The sequence below is a fragment of the Theropithecus gelada genome, chromosome 2 (genome assembly GCF_003255815.1).
Source record: "Theropithecus gelada isolate Dixy chromosome 2, Tgel_1.0, whole genome shotgun sequence".
Lineage (NCBI taxonomy): Eukaryota > Metazoa > Chordata > Mammalia > Primates > Cercopithecidae > Theropithecus > Theropithecus gelada.
The window spans coordinates 168,549,423-168,576,839 of record NC_037669.1 but is presented as its reverse complement, the minus strand read 5'-3'; the positions used below and the strand labels follow the sequence as shown (position 1 = coordinate 168,576,839).

The 27,417-nt window shown below is 36.7% G+C and overlaps 1 protein-coding gene and 1 long non-coding RNA gene across 2 annotated transcripts in view; one reads left to right on the top strand and one right to left on the bottom strand.

The window, feature by feature from the left end:
• Positions 1 to 27,417, top strand: part of ZNF385D (zinc finger protein 385D) — a 986,291-nt gene that overhangs the window by 388,380 nt on the left and 570,494 nt on the right. The window lies entirely within an intron of this gene.
• On the bottom strand, positions 462 to 25,928 carry LOC112619646. Its single transcript, XR_003118267.1, has 4 exons — positions 25,875 to 25,928; positions 22,092 to 22,183; positions 2,786 to 2,861; positions 462 to 657 (listed from the first exon to the last, which is right to left on the bottom strand). It is a non-coding gene; the product is annotated as an uncharacterized LOC112619646 (long non-coding RNA).

Here is a 27,417-nt window from a genome sequence, read left to right as displayed (position 1 = left end):
ACAGTTAAGTTATTGGACAGAGCTGAAGTTAACTGAAAGCTTGACTGGGGCTGGAGGATCTACTTACAAGGTGGCTCATTCACATGCCCAGAAAGTTACTGTACGTTGTTGGCAAGAGGCCTTAGTAGTTCCTTGCCCCAAGAGCCTCTCTATAAGGCTGCTTTAATAACCCCACAATATGGCAGCTAGCTTCACCTAGAAAAGGATCAAAGAAGTAAAAAGGAAGTCTACCATTTTGCTCAGATATCACAATGCTTTTTTTGACCTAGTCTTGAAAGTCAGACAGCATCACTTCTACCATATTTTGTACACTAGAAATGAGTCACTGAGTCCAGCCCCTAAGCAAGAAGAGGGAGAATTAGGTTACACCTTTTGAAGAGAGGAGAATCAAAGAATTTTAAAGCCACCACAACAGCAATAGTTACTCTCTATGCAAACATACGTGACCAGTGCTCACACAATGTTTTGAAGCACAAGTTCATTTGGCGAAGGCAAGACACATATTTTTGCATCCTGGTGCTCTCTTTCTCTACTTATCTCCTCTTACTTCCAGTCTTTCTGCAAAAACTTCATTCTTCTCTCTTTCTTTTATCAGCATCTCTGCTGAGATACAATATCTGAAAAGTAGTAGTCTTTATTATTTGCCATTTCAAGGACCTATGAGACAAACATACTTGAACCTTGTAAAAAGGTAAATGTTTAATGAAGTGAGGCAGGAGTTTTATTCCAGCTCTATTTGTATTAAACTTTAAATCCACACATTTTGTGAAAAACTAGCCCAACAATTTGTTAGGGGAAAACTTACTTATTGTGAGCCAGCGTAACTGAGTTGTGGTTTCAGCTTAGTTGCTAACTAGCTGTCAAATATTGGATAAAAAGTTCAATCTCACACCTCAGTTTTTCTTATGTCTGCAGTGGGTTACCTATAAGATTTTATTTAATGAAAAAATAGTATATGGTTATGATTAATTCTATTAATCATATATTAATATATAATATAATTATATAATTGTATCAATCATATTAATCATAATTATATGAATAATATATTATGTACATATTATGTACATACTATTTCATAATCCGGATATTAATCCCAGTATCCAATAGTTATCTTTTCTGTTCCTCTCCCTCGTCTTTCTTTCCCCCCAACTAGACCCTGGTGTCTGTTGTTTCCTTTTTTGTGTTCATAAGTTCTTATAATTTGGCTCCCACTTACAAGTGAGAACATGTAATATTTGGTTTTCTGTTCTTCAGTTAGTCTGCTAAGGCTAATAGCCTCTAGTTCCATCTATGTTCCTACAAAAGAGATGATCTAATTCTTTTTTTTTATGGTTGCATAGCATTCCATGGTATACATGTACCACATTTTCTTTATCCAATCTGTCTTTAATAGGCATTTAGTTTGATTCCATGTCTTTGCTATTGTGAATAGTGCTGTACTGAACATTCATGTGCACGTGTCTTTATGAGAGAATAATTTCTGTTCCTCTGGGTATAATGTACTAATGGGACTGCTGGGTTGAATGATAGTTGTACTTTTAGCTCTTAGAGGAATCACTATACTGCTTTCCACATGGTTGAAGTAATTTACTCTCCCGCCAACAGGCTATAAGTGCTTCCATTTTTCTGCAAACTCACCAGCATCTGTTACTTTTTGACTTTTTAATAATAGTCATTCTGACCGGTATAAGATGGTAACTCATTGTGGTTTTGATTTGCATTTCTCTAATGATCAGTGATACTGAGATTTTTTTCAATATGCTTGTTGGATGACTGCATGCCTGTCTACATAATATGTACATAATATAATAGCACAGAATTTTGTGGGGTTTTTCCCCCTTCTGTTTGGTGCAGTTATACAGGGCAATAACAAAATACCCCATGGCCCCCCATATCCTCCTTTTTAAAAATGTTTGGACCCAGCGAAGGCTATTCTACAGGCAAATGATTTATTAACTGTGCATCATTTGGTCAGGGTGATCATTGAAAAAATATTGGCATGTACTGGAGACAGTCACAACTGTTTTCTATTGTGCTAAGTATCATCATGTCCATTGAGTGGGCTTTTGGAGCTGGTGAGCCTGAATTCCAGAAGCTGTATACTGAGCAAATAAGGTTTCACACTTAAAGTTCCAATTTTAGATATTAATATGAAGAAAATATGTTTTGTTTTTTCATGGATTTTACTTTTCTTGGGAAAAGTATACTTTTTTAATGTTGAATATTTGTGAATATTTTTATACAGTCAAGATCACCTATGCAGGAAACATTTGTCATAATACCGAGCACCTAAACATGCCTTTCACGTACCATCTAGCCTTGTTCCCCAAGAAGGCTTTTCAAGGTGTTAATTTGCCAATTTGCTTAAAAATGTAAATTTGATTAAATTTACAGTGAGCTATCTAGAGACACAGACATAATAGAAATGTCTTGTACTCATAAAAGAGTAATTAAATAAGAACACAAATGGAAAATTTTACTAATATCAGGCCTGGTCTGGAGACAAAAGCCAAATCTGATTACAAACATATGTCTCAGATCACAGACAAACTTCTAAGCTCTGAGACAATTTAGCAATAACTTAAGTCACATCAGAACACACACATCCTAATCTACTTTTGCCAATGATGGCATAGTTCCTGGGTTTTCTCCCCCTTAAAGCAAAAATAAATAATTAGAAAGCAAAGGCAAAACACGTAGCATATCTAGTATTCCACAATATTGGCCATAATTTAGATCATACCAGTAACAGACAGACAGCAAACATTCATTTAGTACTTACTCTTTAACAAGAGCCTGATTGGTGAATGTACATTTGCAACAAAGTAAGAAACAACGCTGCTCTCAAGAAGCTGAATCTAGAATTAAGAGATTACAATAAACATTAAAAAAAGCAGCATAAAAGGCTTCAAAGATATCCTACCTCTGGAGATGATTAATAAAAACACAAAACAGAGCAGGGTAAAAATAGTTTAAGTGTTTCTCTATCTGGAAAAGAAGGCTGGTCTGATTTATTATTTATTTACAAATTCTATAGTAGTGTCATTATTAATATCTAGTGTATCTTATTCTTGCCTTAGGCTATACCAACTATCTCCAGGTCTGCTGAACGAAAAGCAGAGGACAGAATTGGTGGGGCAGTGTCTTTGCCCTTAAACAGCCTCCATTCTGCTCGTTTCTCCAAAGATGTACAGAGCTATTGAATCAACTTTTTTGTTTGTTTGTTTTCCTTTTATTAGAGACAGGGTTTTGCTCTGTTGCCCAAGCTAGAGTGCAGTGGTGTGATCATGGCCCACCGTAACCTCCAATTGCTGGGCTCAAGTGATTCTCTTGCTTCAGCCTCCTGAGTAACTGAGACCATAGACAGCCCCACCATGCCTGGTTAATTATTATTATCATTTTATATATATATATATATATATATATATATATATATATATATAGAGAGAGAGAGAGAGAGAGAGAGAGAGAGAGAGAGAGAGAGAGAGAGATGGAGTTTTCATGTGTTACCCAGGATCATCTCCAGCTCCTGTCCTCAAGCAATCTTCCCACTATGGCCTCAAAAACAGCTGGGATTTCAGTCATCAGCCACCACAGCAGGCCCTGAGTGGTCTTTTAGGTAGACCTGCAAACACAGTTCCCACCCCATCTTTTATTACTGTTTTTCATCTTTGAACTTCTCTCCCTTGATTAATTCTTTGCATCTCTTGAAAGCCAAATATAACCACTATTCAAAGGAACTTTATTATCTGTGGAACCCCCCAAACAATCACCGTCATACTCAAGCTTTATTTTTTTAAAAAATGTTAATTGAAATGTAGTATGTGTATATAAAAGCACACAAACACAAATCATAAGTGTACAGTTCAATGGATTCCCACAAAGTAAACATATCTGTGTGACTACCATTGGGTCAAATAATAGAATATTACCAACACCCCTAGCAGCCCCCACAATGCTGTCCCTTGGAAATCAATCTTCCTCTAATAATAATCATAGATTAGTTCCACCTAATACTGAGTTTTATTTAAATGGCATCATGCAACATGTACTCTTTTGTACCTGGTTTGTTTCGTACAATATCATGTTTGAATTATTCATCAATGTTGTTATATGTAGCAGTGGTTTATTATTATTATTATTATTATTATTATTATTATTATTATTATTATCATTTTCCTGAGACGGAGTCTTGCTCTGTGGCCTAGGCTGATGTGCAGTGGCACAATCTGGGCTCACTGCAACCTCCGCCTCCCAGGTTCAAGCAATTCTCCTGCCTCAGCCTCCCAAGTAGCTGGGATTACAGGCATGCAACACAAGCAGCTAATTTTTGTATTTTTTTAACAGAGATGGGGTTTCATCATGTTGGCCAGGTTGTTCTCGAACTCCTGACCTCATGATCCGCCCGCCTTGGCCTCCCGAAGTGCTGAGATTACAGGCGTGAGCCACCTGCCCAGCTGGTTTATTATTTCTCAGTGCAAAATTGTTTTCCATTATATGAATGTACCAAAATATATTTACCCATTCTGGGGTTGATGGAAAGTTTGGGGCTGTTATAAATAACACAACCATAGGCAATGTAGCACATGTTTTTGGTGATTATCTGTTACATATCGTGTGTCTACTGTACTCTTCTGTGTATTTCCTCTTACAGTCTAGATATTTTCTTTTGATCTGTCTTCGAGGTCATTTATCTTGAGCTGCATCCCTCTATCATACTATGAATTTTAGTTATTGTATTGTTTCAATTCAAAATTCTCCATGTGATCATCCTCTTATAATTCTCCACTTGGTCATTTGTTTGAAGATACTAATCAAAACTGTTTTAAATTTGTTTTCTTATTACTGTAGTATTTGTGTCACATGTGGATATGTTTCTGTTGCCTATTGTTTCTTCTGATGCTATTAATATCTCTAAAAAAAATTTGCTTTCATTACCAGTCTTCTGAATGAGAAGTTTTAGTGATAATTTAACGTATCCTCTCGCAGGCCAAAAAGAGCTATATTACTCAAATCTGATCAGATCTTGAAATGACTTACTGCAGCTTCAGTAAGGTTCAGGATACCTCTAATTTTCCCAATATACATGGTGCATCCCTCAAGGTATCCTAATCAGAGCTTTAGTGTTTGCTAGGGCCATTCTTCCTTGAACGCACTGAAGTAGAAGTCTGGTCTCCCTAGAACTGTGGAAATGCTGAAAACTTCATATTACCCTTCAAGTATGTTTTGCTTCTTTCAACACACTTGATGCTTGGCTCGTTTGCATCTTGTCCTGTGTAGTTAATCAGATGACTCAATGGAAGAACAGGTATTGATTGCCAATCTCACTTTAATTTTGTTTTAAATTTTCATGGGTACATAGTAGGTATATATATATATATATACCTACTATGTACCCATGAAAATGGGTATATATATATATATATATAGTAGGTACACAGTAGGTAGATAGTAGGTATATACATATTTCATGGGTACATAGTAGGTACATAGTAGGTATATATGTTCGTGGGTATGTAGTGGGAACATGAGGTATTTTGTAAAAATCACATGAAGGCAAATGGGGCATCTATTACCTCAAACATTTATCCTTTATTTGTGTTACAACCAAATTATATGCTTTTGGTTATTTTAAAGTGTACAATAAATCATTATTGACTGTAGTCACCTTGTTGTCCTATCAAATACTAGATCTTATTCATTCTATCTAATCATATTTTTGAACCCATTAATTATTCCCATACTCACTACCCTTTCCAACCTCTGGTAACCATGATTTTACTCTCTCTCTCCATGAGTTCCATTGTTTTAATTTTTAGCTTCCACAAATAAGTGAGAACATAGGAAGTTTATCTTGCTGTGCCTAGCTTGTTTCATTTAACATATCTTCCAGTTCCATCCATGTTGTTGTAAAGGACAGGATATTATATTTATGGCTGAATAGTACTCCATTGTGTATATATACATTTTCTTTATCAATTTGTCTGTTGATGGACACTTAGGTTGCTTCCAAATATTGGCAGAGCAGTGCTGCAACAAACTATGGAAGTGCAGATATCTCTTCAATATACTGATTTTCTCTCTTTTGGGTATATACCTAGCAGTGGTATTGCTGAATTGTATGGCAGTTCTCTTTTTAGTGTTTTTGAGGGACTGCCAAACTGTTCTTTATAGTGGTTGTACTGATTTCATTTCCACCAACAATGTTCAAGGGTTCCCGTTTCTCCTCTTCCTTGCCAGAATTTGTTATTGCCTGTCTTTTGGACAAAAGCCTTTTAACTGGGATGAGATGATATGTCATTGTAACTGGGATTTGCATTTCTCTGATAATCAGTGATGTTGTGCACACTTTTATATCCTTGTTTGCCATTCGTATGCCTTCTTTTGAGAAATGTCTACTTAGATCTTTGCCATTTTTAATTGGATTAGATTTTTTTTTTATTGAGTTGTTTGAGTTCCTTATATATTCTGGTTAGTAATCCCTTGTCAGATGGATAGCTTGAAAATATTTACTTCCATTCTGTGGGTTGTTTCTTCAATTTGTTGATTGTATCCTTTGCTGTGCAGGAGCTCTTCACTTGATGTGAACCCATTTGTCCATTTTTGCTTTGGTTGCCTGTGCTTGTAGAGTATTACTCAAGAAATCTTTGCCCAGACCAGTGTCCTGGAGAGTTTCTCCAATTTTTTCTTAGTAGTTTCTTAGTTTAAGATCTTAGATTTAAGTGTTCAATCCATTTTGGTTTGATCGTTGTATATGGTAGGAGGTGGGGGTCTAGTTTCATTCTTCTGTATATGCATATCTAGTTTTCCCAGCACCACTTATTGAAGATATTGTCCTTTCCCCAATGTATATTCTTGGCACCTTTGTTGAAAATAAGTTCACTGTAGATGTATGGATCTATTATTGGGTTGTCTATTCCTGGTCTATATGTCTGTTTATATGCTGGTACCACACTGTTTTCCTTACATTATCTCTGTTGCATAATTTGGAGTCAGGTAATGTGATTCCTCAAGTTTTGTTCTTTTTGCTCAGGATAGCTTTGTCTATTCTGGGACTTTTGCAGTTCCATATAAATTTTAGGATTATGTTTTCTATTTCTGTGAAGAATGTTACTGGTATTTTGATAGGCATTTATTTAATATATAGATTGCTTTGAGTAATATATACATTTTTAACGATATTTATTCTATCAATCCATGAACATAGAATATCTTTTCATATTTTTGACCTCTTCAATTTCTTACATCAATGTTTTATAGTTTTCATTGTAGAGATCTTTCACTTTTTTATTTTATTCCTAGATATTTAATTTTAATTGTAGCTGTTATAAATGAGATTACTTTTTTGATACATTTTTCAGATAGTTTAGTGTTGTCATATAGAAATGGTACTGATTTTTGCATGTTGATATTGTATCCTGCAACTTTACTGAATTTGCTTATCAGTTCTAATAGTTTTCTGTCTTTAGGTTTTTCCAAATATAAAATCATATCATCTGCAAACAAGGATAATTTTACTTCTTTCTTTTTCCTTTCCAATTTAAATGCCCTTTATTTCTTTCTTTTGTCCTATTGGTCTAGCTAGTACTTCCAGTACTATGTTGAATAACAGTGGTGAAAGTGGGCATCCTTGTCTCATCCCAGATCTTAGAGGAAAAGCTGTCAGTTTTTCCTTATTCAATATGATACTAGCTGTGAGTCTGTCATATATGACTTCTATTATGTTGAAGTATGTTCCTTTTATATCCAGGTTTCTGAGAGTTTTTACTATGAAGGAATGTTAAAGTTTAGCAAATTTTTTTAGCATCAAGTGCAATTATTATATGGTTGTTGTTCTTCATTCTGCTGATATATCACATTGATTGACTTCTGTATATTCAACCATTCTTGCATCCCTGGAAAAAAAAATCCAACTTGGTCATGATGAATGATTTTTTTAATGTGTCGTTGAATTTGGTTGTTTGGTATTTTGTTGAGGACATTTGTGTCAATGTTCATCAGGGATATTGACCTGTTACTTTCTTTTTCCTTTGAGGTGTTTTCTGGTTTTATTATCAGTGTAATACTGATCTCATATAATGAGTTTGGAAGTATTCCCTCTCCCCTTTTCGGAATAGTTTGATTAAAATTGTTATTGGTTCTTTTTCAAATCTTTGGTAAAATTCAGCAGTGAAGCCCTTGGGTCCTAGCCTGTTCTTTGCTGGGAGACTTTCTTATTATGACTTTGATCACATTACTTGTTATTCATTTATTCAGGTTTTGGATTTCTTTACAGTTCAATCTTAGTAGATTGTGTGTCTAGGAATTTATCTATTTAAGTTTTCCAATTTATTGGCATATGGTTGCTCAGAGTGGCTTCTAATCATCCTTTGAATTTTTGTGGTATTAGTTGTAATGTCCCTTTTTCATCTCTAACATTGTTTATTTAGATCCTTTTTGTTTTTTTCTTAGTCTAGTTAAAGCTTATCAACTTTCTTTATAATTTCAAAGAAACGACTTTTCATTTTGTTCATCTTTTGTATTGTTTTAGCCTTTCAATTTCATTTGTTTCTGCTCTGATGTTTATTATTCCTGTTCTTGTAACTTGTGGTTGATTTGATTTGTTCTTGATTTTCTACTTCTCTAAAATATACCATTAGGTTGTTTATTTGAAGTTTTAACACTTTTTATATAGGCACTTATGACTATAAACTTTCCTTTTAGTACTGCTTTTGCTGTGTCCTGTAGGTTTTTGTATGTTGTATTTCCATTTTTATTTGTTTCAAGAACTTATTACATTTTCTTCTTAATTTTTTCATTGACCCACTGGTCATTCAGGACCATATTGTTTAATTTCCATGTATTTGTATACTTTCCAAATGATTGCTAGCCTTATTCCATTGTAGTCAAATAAGATACTTGATATAATTTCTTTTTTTTGAAATTTTTAAGAATTTTTTTTTGTCCTATTACATGGTCTATCCTTGAGAATGATTCATATGCTGAGGGAAAGAATGTATATTCTGCAACCATTGGATGAAAATAATAAATATATATTAGGTCCATTTATTCTTAGTGCAGATAAAGTTCAATTTTTCTTTGCTGATTTTCTTTCTAAATGATATTTCCATTCCTGAAAATGGATGTTGAAATCTCCAACAATTATTGTATTGGGATCTACCTCTCTTGATAACTCTGATAATATTTGCTTTATATATCTGGGTGTCCCAGTGTTGGGTGCATATATATTTACAGTTGTTGTATCTCCTTGTTAAATTGACCCCTTTATCATTATATATAGTGACTTTCTCTGTCTCATAGTTTTTGTTTTTAAATCTATTTTGTCTAATATAAGTATAGTCACTTCTGCTCTTTTTTTGGCTTCCAGTGGCATGAAATATCTTTTTGCATCCCTTTATTTTCAGTTTATATGTATCTTTATAGGTGAAATGTGTTTCTTGTAGGCATCAGATTATTGGGTCTTGTTTTTTTATCCATTCCTCTAGTCTGTGTCTTTTGATTTGAGAGTTTAGTCTGTTTACATTAAATGCTATTATTGATAAGTAAGGACTTACTCTTGCCGTTTTTTCTTTTTTTTTTTTTTTTTTTTTTGGCCTTCTCTTTCTTCCCTCTTCCCTTTTTGTCTTCCTTTTAGTGAAGGTGATTTTCTCTAGTGGTACATTTTCATCTTTTATTTTTATTCTTGTGTATCCATTATGTTTTTTGATTTGAAGTTACCATGAAACTTTCAGGTAATATCTTATAATCCATAATTTTAAACTGATGACAACTTAACATTTATTGCATAAACAAAAATCAAGCAAGTAAATTGAAAACTAATAAAAACCCACACTTTAAACTTCATCATTCTACTTTTAAACTTTTTGTTTTTTCCATTTATTTGTTATGCTATGGCTTAAGCTGTTGTAGTTATTATTTTTGCTAGGTTCATCTTTTAGTCTTTCTATTCTAGGTACGAGTAGTTTATACACCACAATTATATAACAAATGTTTGTTATAATATTGTTTTTTCTATGTACTTACCATTGCAAGTGATTTTTGTACCTTCACATGATTTCCTATTACTCACTAATGTCTTTTTCTTTCAAACTGAAGAGCTCCCTTTAGTATTTCTTATAGGACAGGTCTGGTGTTGATGAAATCCCTCAGCTTTTGATTGTGTGGAAAATTATTTCTTTCTCCTTTGTGTTTGAAGAACATTTTTACTGGATACATTATTCTAAGATGAAAGGTGTTTTGTTGTTGTTGTTGTTGTTCTGCACTTTAAATATGTCCTGACCCTCTCTCCTATAAGGTTTTCACTGGAAATTCTGCTGCCAGACTTATTGAAGCTCCATTGCATGTTGTTTATTTTCTCTTGCTCCTTGTAGGATCCTTTCTTTATATTTATCTTTAGGAGTTTGATTATTAAATGCCTTGAGGTAGTCTTCTTTGGGTTAAATCTTCTTGGTGTTCTATAAACTTCTTGTACTTAGATATTGATGTCTTTCTCTAGGTTTGGAAAGTTCTTCGTTATGTTTTTGAATAATCTTTCTACCTCAATTTCTCTCTCTCTCTCTCTGTCTACTCTTTAAGGCCAATAACTCCTAGATTTGGCCCTTTGAGGCTGTTTTCTGGGTTTTCCAGGCATGTTTCATTGTTTTTCATTCTTTTTTCTTTTGTGTCTTTTTACTGTATATTTTCAAAAAGCCTGTATTCAAGTTCACTATTTATTTCTTTTGCTTGATCAATTCTGCTAAGAGACCCTAATGCATTTTACAGTATGTCAATTGCATTTTCTGCTTGATTATTTTAAATTACTTTAATCTATTTGTTAAGTTTATCTAATAGGATTCTAAATTCCTTCTCTGAATTATCTTAAATTTCTCTGAGTTTCCTCAAAACAGCTATTTTGAATTATTAGTCACATATATCTGTGTCTCTGGGTTTGGTCACTCGTGCCTATTTAGTTCATTTGGTGAAGTCATGTTTTCCTGGGTGGTTTTAATGCTTGTCAATGTTATTGGTGTCAGAGCATTGAAGAATTATATATTTATTCTTACCTTCATAGTTCAGCTTATTTGTACCTGTCCTTCTTGGGAAGCATTTTCAAGTATTCAGATGGTCTTGGGTGCTGTAATGTAAATCTTTCATCACTGCAGCCATATTTAGGGGACACCCAAGCTCAGTAACACAGTAGCTCTTGCAGACGTGTAGAGGTACTGGCTTGGTGGTCTTGCGTAAAATCTGGAAGAGTTCCCTGGAATACGAGGCAGAGACTCTTGTTCTGCTCCCTTACTTTCACCCAAACAAATGGAGTTTCTATTCCTTTCTGAGCTGTCTGGAGCTGAGACAAGGGTGACACAGGTACCCCTGAAGCCACCACCACCACTGGAACTATGCTGAGTTAGACCCAAAGCCAGCATAGCACTGAGTCCTACCCAAGGCCTGTGGTGACTACTGCCTGGCTACTGCCTATGTTCACTCAAAGCCCAAGGACCCTACAATAAGCAGATAGTGAATCCAGCCAACTGTGTTTCCTTCTCTTCAGGATGATGAGTTTCCCTGGCACCTAAAGCAAGCATAGCTCTGAGTTTCACCCAAGGTCCACAGCAAGTACTGCCTGGCTACCATTGCTGATTATTTAGGGCCCAAGAGCTCTTTAATCATTAGGTGATGAATGCTGCTAGGACTTGGCCCTTTGCTTCAAGACAGTGGGTTCCTTTCTGGTCCAGGGTGTGTCTAGAAATATAATATAACAGTTAGGGCCTGAAATGGGTATTGAAGATGCAAGACAAAGTCCTCTTTACTCTCTCCTCTCCTCACGCAGAAGGAATGGGGTTCTAGGACCTGCGAGTTCTTCTACCTGGGGCTGGGGGAGGGATGGCTCAAGTACTCCCTTGGCTTCCTACGCTGATGTCTCACTAGCTCATGTGTATCTCAAGTCCACTGACTCTGAACACAGCACAGCACCTGGACTTGCCCAGGAATTGGAGTCCTTGTGGCCTAGACTGCCTTTTAAGTTTATTTAGAACCCCAGAGCCCTTTAGCCCATGGTGGAGGGTCTTGCTAAAACTCATATTCAGACTGCTGAGATGGTTAATTTTCCTCTGGCTATGGCTGGTCTAAATGCTCCCTCCGTGGTGGCATTGGCTGTGTTCTACCCGATGTTGCTTTCCGCTTTGACTGGGCAGCACTGAGTTGCAATGCGACGTCCCACAATCGCTTCCCTCTCCCTCCCTCAAGCACATAGATGCTCTCTCTGCACCATACACCCACAGCTGGGGGGTAAGGAAGGAGTGGTGTAAGCAATTGAAGACTTTCTTTCCTACCTACTTCAGTGTCTCCTTAAATGATGTTAAAGCTACCCACTTTAGTGTCTCTTTCCTTGCATGATGTTAAGACCAGATACTGTGATTGCTCACCTGATTTTTGGTTCTTATGATGGTGTTTTTATGTGGATAGTTGATCAATTTGGTGCTCCTGTATAGGGGATAATCACGGGAGGCTTCTGTTCAACCATCGTACTCCACCTTCCTCCCAATGTCTTTTTGGAACCTCATTTGCCATTGGAATTTTGGTCACTTAAGTCCTAAATGCCTTGGCAGTTCAGAACTCCAGTTGTTTATTTCTCTAGCCCTGTGAAATCATTGAAAGCTCTTCTCTGTGTTGGGAATCTTAAGAGCCCCTCTAACTACCTTAGTCATATCTCGTCATATGTCAAAAATCAGTAAGTGACCCAAGGAAGAAGCCAATGGACAGAAAATGTAGCTCTCCTCCATAAGCTTTCCTTCTCTCTAGGAACTGGCCCTTTAGGACCAGCTGCTTTAGCAGCTCTCTAGTGATTTGAGATCCGTTGTTTAAAATTTCATCAAGATATTTAATTCTTAACAGGATTATTGTTCTGCCATAAAATAATCCAAAATACCTGGAAGTAGAAGTTCCAGACTTGAATTTTTATTTATTCAATTTTTTAAAATAAATGCTTAAGTGGCATTAGGATAAAGCTGCTGCCAACATATAAGACAGTAAATTTTGGGGGAAAAATTATCTTGATTATCAAATTTTAAGAAATTTGAGGAGAAAAGACCAGAAATTATTTACTTCCCCAGGACTGAAATAAATAAAAAGAGACTAAACAGTGCTAAAGCTAAACAAATGCTTAAAATAATGACCATTACATCCATCTAGATTATGTATTTTACAATACCCACTTTTCACAAGTTAAAGGTAAACATTTTCTTTGTAGATCAAACAATGTATGGAATTTTTCACTATTATTTGAAATAACAGTCTTTACAGATTTTATGTGTGTTCTTTTAGAATTTTTTTCATATTTGTATGCTGTAACACACACAAAACTCATAAATCCATATGCATGTGCATGCACACTTATTCTAAAAAATTAGAAGTAAATCTGCCAGGCCAGGGGCTGTGGCTCAAGCCCATAAGCCCAGCACTATAATCCCTATAATCCCTTGGCCTCAGAGGCTGAGGTTGGCAGATCACTTGAGGCCAGGAGTTCGAAACCAGCCTGACCAACATGGCAAAACTCCATCTCTATTAAAAATACAAAAAATAGCTGGATGTGGTGTTGGGAGCCTGTAATCCCAGCTATTCTGGAGGCTGAGGCAGGAGAATCAATTGAACCCAGGAGGCAGAGATTGCAGTGAACTAAGATTGCACCACTGCACTCCAGCCTGAACTACAGAGTATGACTCCGTCTCAACAAAACAAAAAAAGAAGTAAACCTGCTAATTGACACCAATAGGTTTACAATAGGTTTATATGGACACTACTAATAAATCAGGAAATGAATATGGTGAGCATTTCTGATTATAGAGCCTCTGCTGGATGTGATGAATCCAAACCAGTTCAAGAAATGTTAGGGTAATTAAAATGAAAGCCACAGTGGGGGCGCCCAAGATGGCCGAATAGGAACAGCTCCAGCCTCCAGCTCCCAGCATGAGCAACACAGAAGATGGGTGATTGCATTTTCAACTGAGGTACCAGGTTCATCTCACTGGGGCGTGTCGGACAGTCAGTGCTGGTCGGCGGGTGCAGCTCAACCAGTGAGAGCTGAAGCAGGGCAAGGCAGAGAAATGCAAATCAAAACCACAATGAGATACTATCTCACACCAGTTAGAATGGCAGTCATTAAAAAGTCAGGAAACAACAGGTGCTGGAGAGGATGTGGAGAAATAGGAACACTTTTACACTGTTGGTGGGACTGTAAACTAGTCCAACCATTGTGGAAAACAGTGTGGCAACTCCTCAAGGATCTAGAACTAGAAATACCATTTGACCCAGCCATCCCATTACTGGGGATATACCCAAAGGATTATAAATCATGCAGCTATAAAGACACATGCACACGTATGTTTATTGCAGCACTATTCACAATAGCAAAGACTTGGAATCAACCCAAATGTCCGTCAGTGACAGACTGGATTAAGAAAATGTGGCACATATACACCATGGAATACTATGCAGCCATAAAAAAGAATGAGTTCATCTCCTTTGTAGGGACATGGATGCAGCTGGAAACCATCATTCTCAGCAAACTATCACAAGAACAGAAAACCAAACACCGCATGTTCTCACTCATAGGTGGGAACTGAACAATGAGATCACTTGGACACAGGAAGGGGAACATCACACACTGGGGCCTATTGTGGGGAGGGGATCGAGGGGAGGGATAGCATTAGGAGATATACCTAATGTAAATGATGAGTTCATGGGTGCAGCACACCAACATGGCACATGTATACATATGTAACAAACCTGCACGTTGTGCACATGTATCCTAGAACTTAAAGTACAATAATAAAAATAATAAATAAATAAATAGAAAGCAAGCCACAGATGCATCTTTACCAGCCTAAAGCTTCTCTTTCTCTCAGGTATGATATGAAATGAAGGAAGGGTAGTTCCTTAGCTTTAAAATGTCTACATGCTTTTTAAAATTTACTACCAGTTCAGTTTGTTTTCCAAACAAAACACCAGCTTTAAAGGCTGTGTTTAAAAGATCTTAGGGTGTTAGGGGATGTTTTTCAGCTCATTCAAGCCTGTAACATCATTCTACCTGAAGTCCTATACTATAAATTCTTGATTTCATCAAATCCATTGAGATAGAACTGCACTACTCAATATGGAGAACCTACAAAAATGTCTCTGTATCCATTGCTGAAATTCAAAATAAGATTTGTGAAATTTACTCTAGAGAGACAAGGACTAAAGACATAGGAAACAAGAAAATGAATACTTGTAAACTTTTCGACTTTCCCTCAAAGTACATTTTCATTTTATATAATTTCAAACTTACAGAAAATTTACAAGAATAGTACAAAAACTCTTATCTAGACTTCACCTGGACTCACTAATTTGCGTGTTTCCCATTTGCTTTATTATCTCTTCTTCCATTCCTTCCTCCCTTCTTTCTTCCATATTTTTGAGCTATTTAAGTGTTGTTGGAAAAATTTTGCCCTTTTAACCCTAAATACTTCAGTGTGTCTTTTCTTAAAATAAGGATACCCTCTTACCACAGAAGTTATCAGCATCAGGACATCAGGAAATTTAATGTTGATATATTACCAAATCTGCAGTTTATATTCAAATTTGTCAATTGTCCTGGTAATGTCCTTTTTAGTTATTCCTCCCATGTCCAGAATCCAATCTAGACTCGTATACTACATTTAGTTTTCATGTTATTTGAGTCTTTCATTGTGAAACAATTCTTCAGTCTTTCTTTATCTTTCTTGTTTGCACATCTGTGAAGAGTACAAGCCGGTTATTCCCAAGGATGTTCCTCAATTTTTTTTCTAATATTAGATTTTTAAAATGTATATTTTTACTTAGCTACTTTCTGTATGCTCTGGCATGTTATGTCTAGGAAATATATCTGTCTTGCTTACTTGTGTTTCTCCATGATTAGTCCTGTGCCTAGGTACACAATAAGTACTCGTTAATTGATTTTTGAATAGAAACATACCAATATGTGGCATTCATTTGATGCATATTATTTAATTTTTATTCCTTGCTAAAACTTCAAATCTAATTATCCTTAAGCCAATTTTTCAGATAAAGAAACTTAGGGTCAGAGTCTATTAATCACCAAAGTTACATAAGATACTAATTTGCAGTAAGTACTAAGCTCCAAAGCTGTCCCTTCATCACAGATCTCTTCTCTTCATACTATGTCCACTCTCTGAAATTTTTCGATCTTCCAGGCATTTCCTTTTCTGAATCTAGTGTCAACTTTAAAATCAATTATACTGCCAATTATTAAGATACAAATGTAACTGAATGGAATGACATAAACCTAAGGGCTAACGTATTTTTATCTGCTAAATACATGAATATATGCATCTTCCTACATTCAGCAGCTTCTGAGGATATTTCACAGTCTCATATCGTTAGTCTCCAAATATAGTTTATAATAAGAATAAAAATTACCTTTGAACATATAACAAAATATTATGTTACTTCAAGATCTATGAAACTGGGCTGGGTGCAGTGGCTCATGCCTATAATCCCAGCACTTTGGGAGGCCAAGGCAGGTGGATCACCTGTGGTCAGGAGTTGGCGACCAGCCTGGCCAACATGGTGAAACCCTATTTCTACTAAAAATACAAAAAAATTAGCTCAGCATGGTGGCAGGCACCTGTACTCAGGAGGCTGAGGCAGGAGAATTGCTTGAACCTGGGAGGCAGGGGTTACAGTGAGCTGAGATTGCGCCACTGCATGCCAGCCTGGGGGACAGAGTGAGACTCTGTCTCAGGAAAAAAACAAAACAAAAAACAAAAAAAAACTGAGAAATTGGACATCTTTTTCATTTTCTTTTTTATTTTGCAAAAAGGACCAACTGTGGGGCCAGTAGTTACAAAGATTCTCTGAAGCAAGTACCTGGAAGAGCCCAGGAATTCTTCTTTCTTTTTTTTCTCCATTTGTATTTGTAAAAATATCTATATTTTTTTTTTACACATACAATGATGCCAATTTCAGTTTTTAGCGAATGAAGGAGACACAGAAGGAGAAATTTGTATGTCACGTCTGAAAGAGTTTAAACTTACCTTGATATTTTTTTATCTTGGCTAATGAAATTTTGTTCATTCTTTACTCAAGATTATAAAATGATTTGTGGGCCAATTGTATTAGATTGAATTAGAAGAGTTAAGTGGGAAATGATGATAACTAGCATTTATAGGCCATTGATTATATTCCAAGGCGTTGTGCAGAATACTTTGCCTGCAATTAAATGAATATTTAATGTAATATTTAGTCACTTTTGTACTAATGTCTTCATGACATTTTGTACCTATAATAATATCTAACATAAAATAACATTAATATTAGTAACCATTCTAAAATTGCTCTGAGTTAATTCTTGTATTTCTGCTCTGAATTTTTCTTTTTATTTTGATCAGTGTCATTGTCAGGACCATTATTTTAATTTACGCTTTGTTGCTTTTAATTTATATCTGTAGAATTCTGGGCATGCACACATTTTTAATCACTAAAGAGAAGAAAAACAAAGTTATTATTAGGTTATCACAATTACTTTTGCACCAATCTAATATAAAGAGGTCTCTAATACAAGGAGATCTCTTGCATATTCATTGTATTATACCTTAAAGGCATATGAATGGAGAAACTGTAAAACACCAGCAGCAGAAAAGTATAAAATAAATTGCTTTTACAAGTGGAATTCGGTGTTTTGATTGGTATCATTTTTCAGAATATAGATTGAGATCAGAAAGTTTTATATATGGATTACTATATTCAGAATCTTAGGCAATAAGGATATTAATTTGGATAATGATAGAAGCAGTAAATAAAGTAAGATGGGAACTCTTTCCCCTCCCTATCCTTAACTGCATTTCTGCAAACTACTGTGGTTCTATGTATAGTTGATCACAAGCTGAAAAACTAGACTAAGCACTGTTCACCCTTCTCCTGGCCACTGCTTTAATCATACCTCCGAACATACCCTCACACAGACCCAATACTACCATAAGAATGAAAGATGACAGTGACCTACACAGATGATAAACTTCTCCCTCATGACTACTGCCACAGAGTTATAAGTGGAACATCCAGTTTGCTTCAGCTTTAGTAACCAGAAAAGAAAATGAGCATTTTAAGTATTACAGGAAAATTGTATTAAATTTCTTGGGAAAGGACCATTAAGTCCAGGTTGGGTTTTTGAACCAGGATAAAAATATTGAATAAAAGATACTGCTCCAAGCAAGACTACTGTTTAACAAATATTTGCCCAAAGAATAATTTATAAAACACTAGTTGTCAAAGATCATCTTGGAGAAGGTGGCTGGTGTTTAAATATTTGGAAAATGTGTTATTACATGGTCACCCTCACATATTAGAGTAATGGTGACTCCAAGATGTCTTGCAACATGAAAATCAATTTTAACTTTGCTTAATGAAACATTTCCCCAGTATATATTAATGTTCCCTCATCAGGAAACAACTTTAAAACCACAGAAAATATGAGAATGTATGTTAGGCAAGAAAATGATAAGACAGAAAAAGGAAATCATCCGGTTCCAAAAAAATACCTTTCCACAGAGAGTCAGACACCTCCCCAGTTAATAGCACTGGCAAGAAGCCAGCATAAATATTGAACACATTTCCTTTCTGGGAGCTGAACTGCTGCATTCCATCTGAAAGAAATCAGTACTTCCATATTTTACATTCTTAAAAAAGAAGTAAGGAACCTAATTCTCTCTACAAAGCTTCTAAAATCCAGACCAAACCTTTTTTGTGAACATCATGTGCTATTTCTAAGCTGCCTGCTTGGCACCTCTGCTATGATGCCTTGCAGGCACCTCAAGGTTAACATTTCCAAAATTAAACTTCAGTGAACTTTTCTCCATAAGTACGCTCTCTGCAGGGATGTCTTCGCAGGGGGTGGTTCCACCATCCCCTGCTGTTTCTGTTGATAACCTAGAATTTACCTTCTACCCATCTTTTTCCACACCTACCATTTCCCCCTCACCTATTGATCTTACCTCCGAAATCCCCATTTCTCTACTTCTCTTTACGTCCAGCACCAGGATTCTAGCCAAATACATAATCATCTCTTCCCAGCAATATTCTCCTAAACATTTTCTGTCTGGCTTTATGTTGCCTTCCGCTTATTGCCCGTAATATGTTTTCCATAATTTAATGAGATAGACCTTTGAAAGACACTCATATAACCAGGTAATTCCCTTGCTTCTTCTGTTGCTGTTAGGATTAAGGCTCACTTCCTTAACCTGGCCCACAGGACCCTGTGTGATGTCCTGAAAACCCATGTCACTTCTTTTTGTGGGGATTTTTCTCCTTAATTCTTTTCCTTTTAGTCATAACAGTCTTCTCTCAATTTCTCATAAGTTCTATGGTCATTTTTATCTCGATTTCTGCAAATGTTCCTTCTTTCAGAGGTGCTCCCCATCCCATCCAGTGCTCTCTCCCACTAAATGATGGATTTGTATGTATTCTTCAGAACTAATGTCTCAAGAAAAGCCTTTCCTGAATCTGTGGATCATGTTAGAATCCTATGGATGCAATCCATTCACTTACAAAATACTTGGTAATCAGTTTTTCAACAATTGAAATGTAACAATTGATGAAATAATGCATGTAGCTCTACATTAGACATTTTAGAAATTGATGACAGGAAAGAAAATTCCTGTAAATTTCTGTTCTTTCGTTCATTCATTTATTTAATATCCAAATACCAAGACCTTTTTTATATTCCAGGCATTCATTTAAAAAAATACTTTCTTTTATTTTTTTAGTTGACATATTATAATTGCACATACTTATGGGATACAGAGTGATATTTTGATACATGTGTACAGTGTATAATACTAAAATCAGGATAATTAGCACATGTGTGTCCTTATTATTTCTTTGTGTTATGAACATCAAAAATCTTCTCTTGTAGCTGTTTCAAAACATACAATAAATTATAGTTAACCATATTCAACCTATGGCACCACAGATTACCAGAACTTGTTCCTCCCATCTAGCTGTAATTTTGTATATTTTAAACAACCTCTTCCTATTCTCCTCTTCTCCATATCCTCTAATACTCACGATTCTACTCTCTGCTTCCAAGAGCTCAATATTTTTTAACTCCCACATGTGAGTAAGAACACACAGTATTTATTTCTGTGCATGACTTATTTCACTTAATATGATATCCTTCAGGCTGCTGTGAATGATAGGATTTCATTCTTTTTATGGCTGGATAGTATTCCATTGTGTGTCTCTATCATATTTTCTTTATCCATTTACCTCTCGATTAATATTTAGGTAATTCCATATCTTAGTGATTGTGAATAGTATTGCAATAAACAAAGGAGTGTAGGTGTCCTTTTTATATACTGATTTCCTTTCCTTTGAATAAATAAGCAGTGCTGGGATTGCTGGATCATATGGTAGTTTTATTTTCAGTTTTTTGAGAAAACTCCACACTGTTTTCCCTAATGGCCGTCCTAATTACATTTCCACCAACAGTGTACAAGGGATCCATTTTTACAGCATCCTCACCAGCATTTACTATTTTTGTCTTCTTGGTAATAGCCATTCTAACTGGGGTGAGATGATATTTCATTATAGTTTTGATTTGTATTTCCCTGACGATTAGTGGTATTGAGCATTTTTTTTCATATATTTGTTGGCCATTTATTTGTATGTCTTCGTTTGAGAAATGTTTATTTAGATCCTCTGCCGCTTTTTAACCAGATTATTTGTTCTGTGAGTGTTTGTGTTAAGCAGGGTGTGTGTGTTGGTGTGTGTGTGTGTGTGTATTGCTGTTTAGTTGTTGAGTTTCTTGTATATTCTGGATTTTAGTCTCTTGTTGGATGTATAGTGTGCAAATATTTTCTCCCGTCCTACAGATTTTTTTCATCACTTCTTGATTGTATTCTTGGCCGTACAGAAGTTTTCTGGTTTAAAATAGTCCATTTATGTTTCTTTGTTTGTTTGTTTTTGTTTTTGTTTTTTGTAGCCTGTGCTTTTGAAGTCTTAGCAATCAAATATTTGCCTACCTTAGTGTTCTGAAACATTTCCCCTATGTTTTCTTGTAGCAGTTTTATAGTTTTGAGTCTTATGTTTCAGTATTTAATCCATTTTGAGTTGAGTTTTGTTGCCAGACACTCTTCTGGAAGCCAGTGAGCCAGAACTGAGTTAGGCAAAGAAAGCTTCTGCCTTTTACGGATTTTCTCTTTCTGGGTCAGATTCTCTATTTTGCCTTGGAGTGAGGGGAGCAGTTAAATAAGTTGCCCTCTAAGATCCTTCTTGTCTCAGGTATTCCAGACAGCCTCACAGGCCCAAGGTCCCTTTTCCGTGTACCCACCCATGGGGCTAGCCCCATCTTCCATGGTGACAGGAGACCATGGTAACAAGGCTCCTTGCACTGTGTCTGAACAACTTCTGAGTACATCTGAGTACAACTCCTGTGACTGGAGTTAGGGCAAGTACCTTACATGGTTCTTTCCAGCACTCTGAAAATACCAATTTAAAATGAATGTGTTGATTGCCTTCAATCTCAGCTGAAGGGGAAAGATAGAGATTAGATTTCTGACTGATTCCTCACAAACACTGTGGTGTTTTACAACTTTGTCAATTATTTTCTCTTACCGTTTTGGCTGGACAGATGAAAAAAATATCTTGAAGGAGCAATTGCATTTCATTAGCTGCATTCAGCATCTCCATTTGTTTTTATCTGGCAATGCATTTTGCCTTATTATTTGAAGTGTGTTTTTCTTATCTGCTGTAGGCACTACACTTTATTCCTATTTGCTGATTTAAATAGATTTCTAACCAAGGAAAAGCACAAGATTCTCACATTGATGTATACTAAATTTCTGGCCTGGAATCATATGCTATTTGTGATACTTTAAGTGCAATGACATTTATGTAACTGTATTATTGGTTGTAGAATAACTTTAAAAGTAACTTTATTAACTACATGAAATAGAAACAACAAATACTAGAAACCTGTATCTTATGCTACAATCCCAGTAGGTGTTATTTTGTAATATTGCATTATGAAATCTCAGGGCTTTAAAGAAAGAACATTAGGGTTTATATTTTCTCACCTGGCATAAAATGTAATACAATGTTTCATTTATCTTCAATGGTTTCTTTTCCTTGAATTATTTGTAATGAAAAAATATACTTGTACATTGCTCTGTTAAGAGAGAAAAAAAATAATATTGGGAACATCCATGGTTTATATTTAGAAAATTCTCTGATTGCTATCCCCAAGCCATCACTCTACAGCTTAATATTTATTTGAATTTTTATTTCAATAGTGAAGCTTTCTGCAGTAATTTAGAAAAATAGGTTATCCAGTTATAATAGAATTTGGCAATAGAATTTAGTTCTACCCTGGGGTTATATTACAGGTAAAAATGTTCATTTTCATTGACTTGGAACAAAGGTTTTATTTTTTATTAGATATATAGCTTCTTGTCAGTTACAAATAAGAGTGGTGATATCAACAAAATAAGAGCTCCTATTCATTAATCCCATAACATATGCCCAGCAAGGTGGCATTACATAAATATGTCTCATTTAGTTCTAATAGTGATCTTTTGGAGAAATATTGTTATTTCCTTTTAAGGATGAATAACTGAGAATTTGAAGTATGAAACTTATACAAATTCCTGTGACTAGAAAGCAATAAAGTACAAGCTCTGGCCTGCCTGACAGCAAAGCTGATGTTCCTGACCTCTATTGTCAATCTCCAGTGTCCCTAACTCCAAAATATAGGTCTTCTTAGTGTGATCATCTCGCAAAATGATTTTGCCCATTATTTGTGCAAGCTGATATTCTTGGGTAGAAACAATAGAATATGATCTACAAGGCTTAGTTACATTAAATTTGAAAACAAATAAAGAGACAAAAACATTCAGGAAGGGTAGAGATTAGCCGGCATTTGCCCATTGCAGTGAATTGTAACAGTTTTATTAAAATGGGAATCTCTCTGTGCATGTGTGTGGAGCAACACTCAGGCACCCTGGCGGTGATCTTGAGAAACAGGGTGCTGATTTGAATAGAATTGTTTCATCAAGTGCTGTCTTTTGCCTGAATGCCAAAATTAGTGGTACATTAGTATACTGATGAAACTAGTAAATCTACTCCTGAGACATTTTATTTACTAGTAGATGAATGGTGGTGACGTTTGGAGAGAGAACCTATGGGCTGGATAATAGAGAATTGAAGGGGAAAATGTCAAAGCAAAATGTTGGGTAGGCAAACTAAATGCATTATCAGCTTCTAAGCCATGAGGGAAAATTCATGTAGGAGGAAATGGGATGGAAATAAGGAGGAGATGGGGGCAGATGGTTATGCTTGGAGGCAGAGAGCTGGAGACAAAGCCTGCAGTGATTCCCCAACATAAGCAGAACACCAGTTCGAGCAATACCTTATGCATATCCTCTGGGGTTTGGGTAGGCTTGTGCCATGTGAGTTTCTGAAGGTGGAAAAGTGTGTAATTTTTCTTTTAAGACTGCTCAATAGGAATGCAGCATAGACTTTTTCCCCCCTACAAGAATGTCTTCTTCTTGCAGACATGGATGGCAGCTATTATAATCTCCAAGGATGCCATTGTTCATAAAGTAGGAAGACTCATGAAGATTAGTAGTGAGATGGGACCAAAGCCTCGGAACCAGGAAGAAATAAACTTGTCATAGAGTCTTTACCAGAACAAAGTTATGAAATAGAAGTGGAATTTTATGGAAAGACGATAGTTGTGAACTATAATTATTGTATTAGGTCACTTGCATAGTAAGAACAATCTTGATGAAAAATGCAATTAGAGCACCAAGACTGAAAATACATAATATTCAGATGTATTAGTTTGTTTTTACTTGCTGGCAAAGAAATATCCAAGACTGGGCAATTTAAAAAAGAAAGAGGTTTAATTGGACTTACAATTCCACATGGCTAGGGAGTTCTCAGAATCATGTCTGGAGGCAAAAGGCTCTTATTACATGGTGGCAGCAAGAGAAAATGAGGACGAAGCGAAAGTGGAAACTCCTGATAAACCCATTAGATTTCACGAGACTTATTCACTATCATGAGAATAGCATGGGAAAGACCTGCCCCTATGATTCAATTACCTCCCCCTAGGTCCCTCTCACAACATGTGGGAATTCTGGGAGATACAATTCAAGTTGAGATTTGGGTGGGGACACAGCCAAACCATATCATTCCACCCCTAGCTGCTCCAAATCTCATGTTCTCACATTTCAAAACTAATCATGCCTTCCCAACAGTCCCCAAAGTCTTAATTCATTTCAGCATTAAAGTCCACAGTCCAAAGTCTCATCTGAGACAAGGTCAGTCCCTTCTGCCTATGAGCCCGTAAAATCAAAAGCAAACTAGTGACTTCCTAGATACAATGGGAGTACAGGTATTGGGTAAATACAGCCATTCCAAATGGGAGAAATTGGTTTAAAAAAAAGGGGAGGGGGTAGGGGGGCGGGGCTACAGGCCCCATGTAAGTCCGAAATCCAGCAGGGCAGTCAAATCTTAAAGCTCCAACATACTCTCCTTTGACTCCAGGTCTCACATCCAGGTCACACTGATGTAAGAGCTAGGTTCCCATAGTCTTTGGCAGCTCTGCCCCTATAGCTTTGCAGGGTACAGCCTCCCTCCAGGCTGCCTTCATGGGCTGGTGTTGAGTGTCTGTGACTTTTCCAGGTGAACAATGCAAGCTATTGGATCTACCATTCTGGGGTCTGGAGGATGCTTGCCCTCTTCTCATAGGCCTACTAGACGGTGCCTCAGTAGGGACTCTCTGTGGGGGCTCCAACCTCACATTTCCCTTCCACCCTGCCCTAGCAGAGGTTCTCCATGAGCATCCCAGCCCTGCAGCAAACTTCCTCCTGGGCATCCAGGCATTTCCATACATCTTCTGAAATCTAGGCAGAGGTTCCCAAGCCCCAACTCTTGACTTCCATGCATTCACAGACTCAACACCATGTGGAAGCTGCCAGGGCTTGGGACTTGCACCCTGTAAAGCCATGGCCTGAGCTCTACCTTGGCTCCTTTCAGCCATGACTGGAGCAGCTAGGACACAGGACATCAAGTCCCTAGGCTGCACACAGCACAGGGACCCTAGGTCTGTCCCACGAAATCATTTTCTCCTTTGCCTGTGGGACTGTGATGGAAGGGTCTGCCATGAAGACCTCTGGCATGCCCTGGAGACATTTTCCCCATTTTCTTAGGGACTAACATTCAGCTTCTCAGTTATTTACGCAAATTTCTGCAGCTGGCTTGAATTTCTCCTCAGAAAATGGATTTTTCTTTTTCTATCACATTGTCAGGCTGCAAATTCTTCAAACTTTTATGCTCTACTTCCCTTATAAAACTGAATGCCTTTAACAGCACCCAAGTCACCTCTTGAATGCTTTGCTGTTTAGAAATTTCTTCCACCAGATACCCTAAATCACCTCTCTCAAGTTCAAAGTTCCACAAATCTGTAGGACAGGGGCAGAATGCTGCCAACCTCTTTGCTAAAATGAAACAAGAGTCACCTTTGCTCCAGTTCTCAACAAGTTCCTCATCTCCATCTGAGACTATATCGGCCTGGACCTTATTGTTCATATTGCTATCAGGCTTTTAGTCAAAGCCATTCAACAAGTCTCTAGAAAGTTCCAAACTTTCCCACATTTCCTTCTTCTGAGCCCTCCAATCTATTCCAACCTCTGTCTGTTACCCAGTTCCAAAGTGACTTCCACATTTTTGGGTATCCTTTCAGCAATGCTCCACTCCCAGCACCAATTTACTATATTAGTTTGTTTTCACACTGCTGTTAAAGACATAACTGAGACTGGGCAATTTACAAAAGTAAGAGGTTTAATTGGACTCACAGTCCCACATGGCTGGGTAGTTCTCAGAATCATGGCTGGAGGCAAAAGGCTCTTCTTACATGGTAGCAGCAAGAGAAAGTGAGGAAGAAGCAAAAGCAAAAACTCTTGATAAACCCATCAGATCTCATGAAATTTATTCACTATCTTGAGAATAGCATGGGAAAGACCTGCCTCCATGATTCAATTACCTCCCCCTGGGTCCCTCTCACAACAGGTGGGAATTCTGGGAAATACAATTGAAGTTGACATTTCGGTGGGGACACAGCCAAACCATATCACCACAGATAATAAACTTTAAGTCATGGCAAAATTGGATCACCTGATGGAGAAAGACTGTGGATCACAGGATAAATAATACAGATTGCTTTCTTCTTGAGGCATGCTTTTGTTGAAGGTCTTGGATTGGCCCCTGAAGTCATGCATCCCTCTTTTTGAAACAGGCTTATCACATGATTATTTTGAGAGATTATGTTTAGCAATAGCACTCACTCCAATGACCAAAATCATGCATCACTTTTTACCATTGCATGTGTATTCCTAAAAGCGGAGGATACGTTAACCACTGTGAACAAACCCCTCTGACATATAGATTGTTTTAAACATGTCACTCTATTGGCCAGGAACTTACATCCAGTTATTGAAAAGTTAAGTACAATGCAAAGTATTTGGTTTTTCCAAGGTCACCTCTTAGTTGTCTCCCTTTTACACAATTACAATTAGATCACTGTAGAAGGTCAGTCCTTTTTCTTCTTCTGCCAGTCAAACTTTATCATTTTAAACTTACCTTTATCTTCTTGTTATTACTATTGTATTATAAAATATAGTAAGTGTGAAAATGAGCAAGAATATCACATTTGTAAAGGAAGCCCCTATACAGCAGGTGGGGACAATGATCTCGTTCACATCTAGGACTCTGGATGAATAAACTCAGGTTCTTTTTCTTTTTCATTTCATTTTCTTCTCTTCTCTTTCTTTCTTTCTTTCGCTTTTTTTTTCCTGAGACATAGTCTCACTCTCACACCCAGTCTTCAATGCAGTGGCATGATCACGGCTCACTGCAGCTTCTATCTCCTGAGCTCAAGCGGATCCTCCCACCTCAGCCTCTTGAGTACTGGGACTACAGGCATGTGCCACTAGATATGGATAATTTTTTTCTTTTTTAGAGAGACAGGGTCTCATGGTGTTTTCCAAGCTCATTTCATGTACCTGAGCTCAAGTGATCCACATGCCTGGGCCTCCCAAACTGCTGGGATTTCAGACACGATCCACTATGTCTGGCCAATAAACTCAGGTGCTTACCCACCTGTGAAAAACCACAAAAATATTCTCTTCTTTGAATTATGGAAGAATTAATTATCTGTGTCATGCCAGTAGTACTTAGCATGTGCCAGTATGGAATTGGCATGCAGTAGACATTTAATAAATGATGAAGCTAACCCTCTTACCACCATAACTCAATGAGTTAATCAAAAATACTCGATTTTGTAACATGTGGATTAATTAAATGGTCAAGCTGAATCTATGCAGCAGGGTAAACTGAGAA